Raw genomic sequence first — 9,158 nt, 5'->3', positions numbered from 1 at the left:
ACGTGGTCACTAGATCAATCTGATGGAAGCATGGGGAATGTGTGACCTGGGTGAGGAGAAAGCATTTTGGTAGCAGGTAGTTCTCAGAGCATACGGAACTTGCGCTCCTCACCCTGGTGGACTGGTAAGCTGGATTGGTTGTTGGCAGCTACATCCACAGGGGTGGCACTGGGTCAACATGTAGCTCCTTGCAGATGTGGCCAGGATGGTAAAAGTTTCATCTTCATTGGGAGATTTCATAGCTACAAAGCAAAACAAAAGCATGAGGTGTAATAAGAGCAAAAGCTTGGCTGTCATTTCAAGGTGACATCTGCACTCCCAGCTAGGGTAGATCTCCAAAGGGGGTCGCTACTTTTTTTGTTCTTGGTATTTTACTTAGAGCTATTTAGTTTGGAAAGTCCACACATCAGACATGCAAAAGTAAGGAAAACTTACCCTGCTCAGGAGGGAGAGATGCTGGGGGAAAACACGCTTTTGTGTTTTCCTGATCATTCCAAAAACTGAATAGCTGAGCATCTAAGAAGGGAGACTTGCCTTCATGTCCTGAAAGAATAAGGAGGACCAGCTGATTATAACAGAGTGAAGAGAGCTCTGTTTTTTAGCATGTGTGGGTAGATCATAGCTCATAGCCGCATGAGCTGATCTGTGGGCCTTTTCTAAATATGTTCTAACAGTCGTAGAAGATATTATTCATTTGCACAATATGGGGTTGAAACGAGCAAAACTGTAGCATAAGGTCCCTAAGTCACTGAAAATACGAAGTTTTTACTCGAAGTGAGGTGGTCCAATGGAGTATTAAGGACTTTCTCCATGTTTCAGTATTTATGCTTTTCTGTGTGTTATTGCCATCAGTTGCCGAGCCAAAATCTGAGAAGCCTTTTTGGAAGAGAGGACAATGAGAGACAAGCAGTATCTAAAAGAGTGACTACCTTCTGTGGATGCTAATAAAAGTGCACTTCAAGATATTTCCTTCAATTAAGTATTTGAATGAAACATGACATTTGCTTTACCTCTGCTCAGTCTCCTTTGAAGTCTGGGTCCCATTAATATCTTCATAAAAGATTTTCCTGAAGGGAAAAAAAAAAAAAAGTTTAAAACAGCTGTTTTACAGGAGGTGAATTGTGAACTTGTAAATATTTGTACCAAAAATGTGATGCTCAGTTGCATCGGCAGGCAATACTCAAACATCAGTTATAGATATTTCATTGTCAAAATGTAAGGATGATTTGCACAAAGTTCCACAGAAGATTGCTCTAGGTCTGGCATTAATGAGGTGGATGATGACACAAAGAGAATCTTTATTAAAGCTGCAGATAATTTCAAGCAGCAAGAGACTGCAAGTATGCTAGAAGCCAGGATTATAATTCAGTGATCTTGATAAATTGCAGATATGATCTGAAAAATGTGGGTAGCATTCAACATGAATAAGAGCTACATTTAGACAGGAATGAGGAGCTGCAGAAACACAGGACAGTGAGGAACTGTTTTCACAGCAGTTCTGTGGGAAAATATTTAGCAGGCATCTTAGCCACAAATTGAACAGAAGGCAACAATGCTGGGCTGGTGCAAAGAAGGGGAGTGCGACCCTGGGCTGTCAGTGCAGGAAGGGAGTGCTTTGCTCCACACTGGGGAGGCATCAGCCAGAGTGTGTGCACCTGTGGACACAAGAAAAATGTGGAGCAGCTGGAGACGGTCCAGAGAAGGGCCATCAGAAGGGTGAGACATTGAAAAAACAAGCTGTAAGGAAAGAAAACCAATGTTGTCTAATCTGATACAGAAAAATGGATAAAAGTGGTAAAAAATGCAAAATTCTGCTCCAAAGAGAACAGTGATAATCTGCTTCCTATATCCATGATGGAGGAGAAGAAATAATGGGCTCCAATTTTAACTGGAGAGATTAATCTTCAACATTAGGATGAAACTTTGTACAGATCATGTTTCACTAAACACTAGACTAAATTTCCTGGAGTGTCTATGGCATCTCGAGCATTGATTGTCTTTGAGGACTTGTCAGAAGTAACGTAGGTAGAACTGAGCCTGCCTTGAGCAGTGGGACAGACTCAGTGACTTTCAGTCCCCTTCTCTGTCACAATTTGATAATAAGAAGCAGAATAAAATGCAAAACCCCACTGAATAATTTACATGTTTAGTTAAAATTAACTATACTATTCTGAATATGCATCACTGCAATCAGCTTCTGGGAATTTAGCCTTCAATCTCTAAGAATGTAAGCAGGAAGAAGTTGAAAAATTCAGGCTTTTTAACTTGTCAAAATTCGGGCAGATTTTCACAGAACAGCATATCCTCGTAACCAAGGACCATCTCCCTGATACATTTTCAACAATAGCCTCAAAACATGGGCATATATTCAATTATAAGAATATATTCAACATCGGAAAAAAGCTTTTTTTTCATCATATCTCCTTGGAAGGAGTTAAAGTGGTTTTGCTGAAACATTAAAAAAAAAAAAAAAAAAGGAAGATAGAAAATAAGAAGTCAGCCTTGTGCCATTCCATAAAATGAAACTGTTTAGCCCAAGCAGTTGAAGAATGGCAGAATTTCAAACATGCCTGCTATAGTTATTTACGTGCAAGTGGATCTGAGGGCTCACTGTTTCATTAGCGTTTATAATGCTCTTCAAGATCCTGACATGAAACCTATTACATCTTTTAACGATTTATGGAGTTGTTAGTGGTGATACAGATCTGAAGCAGTTTCTTGGATAACTAGAAAAAAGTATAATTAAACCTGTGTTTTCTAAAATACACCCTATGCATTATTTTGAATTATGCATTGTGCAAGTGTGTTGTTCTCACATTCTAGTTTAACAGAGCAGAACAATTTGAAATGCTTTAACTGAATCAGGGTGCATCGATCTATTATAGTAGCTTAACAGGCTGAGTGTTGAAGTAAGGAGTGTGTTTCAGGGAGAGAGCTGCTCATGAAGCTGTTCTGGTTGAAAAGGAGGAAGATGAGACCAGAACTGAGCCCTGGGATCCATCTCATATTTGCAGAACTGGCATCTGCATTCCTGGCTTTGTAGTCAAGGGAGATTCACAAAGCTAGGGAAGGTGAACTACAGTTCAGCAAGGTAAACCTTCGGCAAACCTTCTTACAGTCTTGTTCCACCCAACAGAGAGAAAGTTCTTTCTGGCACAGCTCTAAGCATCTGAGGTTACATTCCAGCTTTGAATCTCCAGCTGTATCTACCCACCATCTCTAGTGAGAGCCTAGAAAAATGAGGTTTCCTAGGCTAATATCTGTTTTTTGAGTCCTTCCGCCTCCCACTTCCCACTCATTTTAGTGAGTACTGCACAACTGACCCCCACTCAGCCAGATCTCCACATACAATATTTGCTCAGCAGCAGACAAGCTGGAACAATAATTGAAAAGCAATCCATTAATAGTCATTTGAATTTCCAGGTGAGTTTTAGGGACTTTTCTTATTCAAATGGTAGAAATGTTTGACTGCTCAGGCTTTACTGCTGTTAACAGGAAAAAAAAAAAGTAACTGAATATTCACCAAAAGCAAATGTCAAATTTTAAACTCCCCTGCCAAAACCAGAAAATGCACTGTGATGTTTAGCTACGTAAATTAGGCAAAGAGGGAGAAGTGGCACCATGTGATTCAGATACATCTTAAACAACCTGCCATTTTTTGTAACTATTTGAGAAAAGATTTTGTATATAAAAGTGTGTGTGTATACAAAGTGGATGTATGGAGATATACAAACACACAGACATGCGCTTTGATATTTGAACTGTGTTGGTGGCTACCATAAATCAACCAGGTGCAAAAAACCCCACATTTGATGGTGATGTTTACAGTTAATCCTTATGTTAAACACTTTTTTTCAAAAGCAAGACATGATATAGTTTCTGCTGTGACAAATGCTTTAATAAGGCACAGATAAATAGTGGTGAGAGAGGGTATCGCATACAAACAGCATGATCAGGGCTATGAAAGGCACCTACTGTATCTTGCTAGTTTTAAGCATTTTTTTTTAAACACATTTCATGCCTTCCTCCACATTTCAGGCTCCTCATTCCCACTGCACAGCAGCTCCCATCACAGCTTATGTAATTAATCATCATAAAGCCTATTTCAAACAGAAAAAAGTCCGAAGGAAACTTTTGCAGTATCGCAGAAGAAAATAGCTATGGATGCTGTGATTTATTCAAAGTAAGTATTCCTTGTGCATGTTTTCCAGTCCAGCAGGTAAGAACTGACTAGAAAAAGCCTGAATTCTATAGGAATTCACACATTTCTGCCACTTAGTCCTGTGAGCTTTCACAGTATTTGGACACTCAATAAGGCAGAAGTGGAGGCTCTACCTGGTCTGTGAAAACTTGTCAAGTTCAGATCAGATGGATGGAATCTGGGCAGAAAGCTGTTCTTGACTAAAGGACAGAAAAGAAGAAACATTGTTAGATATCAAGGAACTGATGTCCTGTTGAACTGAAAGAAATGATGGGGAGATTTTAGCATGTTCCTAGCTGTTCTAAATAAAGCTGAAATCCCCTTTAAAGACCCACCTTTAGCACAGGAAAGAACGGGGCTGTGCTACTCTCCTTAGTCAGCCAGTGCTCGGATTTGTTCAGATGTGAGATTTCCAAGGCAGGAGAGAAAAGGATGTCTCTGCTATGCTTGAGTAAGAACCAGAATGTTGAATAAACTGCATCTTTCCCCTTCTGATTAGTTGTATTGCTCTTGGTCCATAACTCCAGGCGAGACAGTTTGAGGCAAAACTTCTTACACAAACCTCTGTTTAATAATTCCAGCAAACAAGGCCTTCTGTACTGTCCCAGACATATTTGCAAATACTGTGAATTTTGAGTTCCCACAGTGTTCTTCTTTGTTGATAAAATTGAACAGAGGGACCATTGCTAATGCTGCTCTGATATTTTTAGCTATATATAAAATATTGCTCTTAATACTTTTGGGTCTGTGATTTCTCTAGACTCAAGGCACAAGTTCTTCCATGCCTGAAATTCCTCACTGTGTTGTTCTGGTGTTTTTTTGGTTTGTTGTTGTTGTAGTGGTTTGTGGGTTGTTGTTTTTGTTGTGTTTCCCTCCCCGCCTTGTTTGTTTGTTTTCCTGGTGGTACAAGTCCATGAGAAATTTGTCAGAAGTCACACAAAATTTAAGAAACATTAGTGCTGACACAAATTTCATGTTTGCAAAGACAGCTGAAATCCCTTTGCACAAAGGGGGAAATTCAGTGAAGCTCAACAAGGCCAGTGCACACTAGCTCTGAATGGTTACTATTAAGTTGTTTTTGTTCTCTTAGCTTGCATGATCATTATAGATGTAGAACTATACATTTGGCTTCATGCTGTTTAACTCATGGCTCAGAAACTGCCAGTACACATCACCTGCGTTCTTCAGCCTGACATGTTCGATTTCTACAAAACAGGTTCACTTGGATCAAAGGAAACCTCTTATGGGCAGAGATCCCCACAGGAGAATTGTCCCCGGAGTTAAAGCGCTCGTGTGCACCTGGCAGACGTGGCAGCATCTCCTGCACTGGCTATCCCTCTGTATAGGGGCATGCACGAGGGACTCAGCACAGCAAGGCTCCCCATACTTGGCCCTCCAATGACAAAATTTCCTGGGAGTCTCTGAGATCAAGGTGGAAGGAAGAGCCATCTTTCTGCAGACCTTATGTGTTTTGGGTCTGGATAGATGAAATAAACTGTTTCTCTAGTTGCTCCCTTTTTGTGCTGAATCCATATGGAAAGTAGCACACACAACAGAGTACCAGGAGTTTTTAAAGTATACTTCCATGAAGACAAGATAGGAATTGCAGATGGGTACCATGAAACAGCAGTTCAAACTACCATAGGTAGTGCACAACAAAGAGACAGCAAACATCACTTGTTATTGGTTACAACTACAAGATGCAGAGTAACTTCTTCCTTCTGGTAGGTGAAGTAAGGTAAGCAAAATTAACTGCACCCCACAATTCGCTCCCACTGAGTGCTAGCATGAGTCTGTACTGCTTGTAAACTTCCAAATTTGCTAGTCAATCTAGCCACCAATTCCATACAGTTAATTGAACATTAACAAAACAAAGGATCCTTCTGTAAAAAGGCTGAGGAATTCAAGACTGCTGCTACAGCCTGATACTCAAAAATATACCATGAAATAAGCAAAGAGATTTGAGCTGACGTTTTAAAAAATCTACAGTATGTGACATAAAAGACGTGCTAAAACCTCCTTAAATCTACAAAGAAACTGTGCCATTATGACTGCCTGAAACAAAATAGGAGAGAAGAATTAATCCACCAGCTAAAGTCTTATTTAGTTTGCTTTAACAATATCTGTAAAGCCTATTGCTCTGTTGTTCTAATGATGTAGGCTAAGACACAGGAGATAAAAAAAAGGCAAGATACTGAAAGCTGTTGTAAAACTAGGTCACTGTTAAATTAAACATTTTATGAAAAATAGAACCTATCCTAAACAACTCTGAAAACCTCTTTCCTTTTTTCATGCACTCAGCCAGAGATGGGCACTTCACTCCACTTTACTGCCTTCTTGGGGGAAAAAAGCACGTTCAGTGACATCCTGGCACCCACCCGAACCAGCAGCTCCCTTTTTTTCCTTGTAATTAACAGCTGTTGAATATTTATGAAGTAAGTGCCATGGGGTAACACTTAGTCATCGGCTCAACAATGCTGGTGGCTTGCAAACTAAAAGGAAAGCACTGGCCCTACCTCAGAACACTGCAACCACCTCAGTCGTGCAGGCTTCTGCTTTTCAGGGTTTTCTCCAAGCACCAGGAGAGGAGGATGCTACTGGCAGGAGGTTTGTCATATCTTCTCCTTTTTTCAGACAACCACAGGAGAACATGCTGTGCTGTGTCTCCCTTTATCATGTGAAGAAGCTCTTGAAATAGTCTGGAGACTCCCACTGTTGGGCTGTGAGTAAGAGTTAGCACAGGTCCTGTGAGCACGTGTAACTCCAGTGTCACAGCCACTACATGCCGTGGTTGAAGTTGTGTCTTTCAAAGCTGATAAAATGACCTCTTTACAGTAATGAGGATAATACAACTTTAGGAGTACTACTAGGTGTGCAGGAAGGGTTCTGCTGCTGTAGTTATCAGTAAAAGACAGGATAACTCCATAGAAGGTGTGGTTTTGTCCTTAAGATCAGTCTCTATGATAAAGCAAAACTGCCCAAATATTTTCAGTGTAAATAATAGCGAAAATGAAATCTAGCTCAGCTTCTTTTGGTTTTAGTAATATATCATTACTGACAGGTGATGTTCTATACCTAGTATTGACCATAGTGGTCTCTTCTGGCTTTAAGATCTCATCATAAAGTACAGCAGAGAGGGGACAACAAAACTCTGCCCTCCTGGCTGGAAAATGCGTAGCAGTCCTTCACCATTCATTCTCACCAAGCACAACAAAACATTGCAGACAGAAGGTCTATTTTCCACAAACATGTCTGTATGCACTTAGTTCTACATCAGCTAGAGATGTCCCACTGATCTAAATGGAACTGTTCCTGCATCACTAATCACACTCATCAAACCACTGGACTCTCCCACTGGGAAAGAGGTTAAAGTGAGAAATGATCTCTGTGATGAACCAAGTCTGAACACACTGTTTTCAGCATAAGGATCAACGTAAATACAAACCTACCTTCATTTCTTTTGGCTTTAATTATGTATCATGTATTTTGCTAGTTAATGCATGAAACTAAAAAATGTCGCTATGACATTTTTCTTAGTAGCAGTTATTACTTCGAGGGACCAAAGAATAGTTGTAACTTGAATGAACGCATAAGGCAAAGATTAAGATAATTATAGTATAAAATGGGAAAATAAGAAATGAAATATCACCCAAAACTGAAATACCATTTAAGCCATTTTTATTTATGACTTGCCTTTCTTTTTACTTGTACTTTTTGGTTACAATTTCTTCTGTTGAGCATGATTAAAAAAAGCACAGTAGTTACTTTTGCTGTAATGTTTCCAGTCAGCTTCCTGTCTCAGCATCATGTGCTGTTGTAGTACAGGAATACTTGGCCTGGAAACACTACCAGGAAACATATTGATAATTTCTTTGAATTTTAATGTTAATACACAGTGAAATATTTTCTATCAATCTTGTAATTTGCAAATAGCATTTCTATAGAACTTGCATTTTAGTCTAAGTTAGCCTGATAAATTTAAGCACTTTTAGACCTGTTAAATACTGCATGTACACTCCTTTGAGGCAGCTGGGAGAATAAAGACCATGTAGAACAGAGGTGAAACAGGCTTTCCTGAATAGACCTGATATAAGACATGGAAATATTTCATCCTGGATGTTACATGAAGTCATAGCCCAGCATAACTTGATGTAACTACTGATTGGAAATGCTTTGCTAAGAAAATCTCAGCAAAAGACATTTGTTTTTCATAGGTAACCACTCACTCCTTTCTCCCTTTATGAGAAAACTTTGTGTGGCAAATAATGTATAACATGCTTAGGGTCATCTGAAGGGAATGACAAGTACTTCAAATTCAAACTTGATGTAAATGGAAATACTTTTAGATTCATTTTATTAAAAAAATTGTGATATTTCAGAAGTGTAATTTCTTTGAACAAAAAGATCAGGGAAGGTCCACCAAGATCAGAAGGTTTAAACTTGTCTCAAAAGGTTCTAAGTCGTCACAGCAGAAATCTGAAACAAATCCACTGAATCAACACCTTGTGTAGTGAGGGTCAACAAGCTCATGTGAGGCACAACTACAGAATTTTGCCACTAAGGTGCAATTTTGAGTGTGACAAGGAAATAAATGCACAGTCTGTGAAGATGGAGGACCTTTTGTAAGATGTGGGCATACTGCACAGGCTGAAACCTGGCATTTGCAAGACTAATGAAGGAGCAGCAAAAAAAGGAAAAGAAAGATAGAGATACAGATCCAGTAGAAATGGAAGTGATGCAGAGTTGCACCAGAAATATTTTTTTCTTAAGCATTTATCATTTGAATTATTGCAGCAGTTTCATTTACCAGTCATCACCGGAAAGTCCATGTGCTAGGCAGGCCACAAACACAACGTGGAAGGACATCTCTGCACAATATGGCTTTTGGTGTCAATCAGCAGGTTTATCAAATATAAGCCTGGTTTTGATAAGACACAAATGAAGTAAATCTTCAGGA

This window comes from Patagioenas fasciata, chromosome 5 (assembly GCF_037038585.1).
Source record: "Patagioenas fasciata isolate bPatFas1 chromosome 5, bPatFas1.hap1, whole genome shotgun sequence".
Lineage (NCBI taxonomy): Eukaryota > Metazoa > Chordata > Aves > Columbiformes > Columbidae > Patagioenas > Patagioenas fasciata.
Note: the sequence above shows the minus strand (reverse complement) of the source record.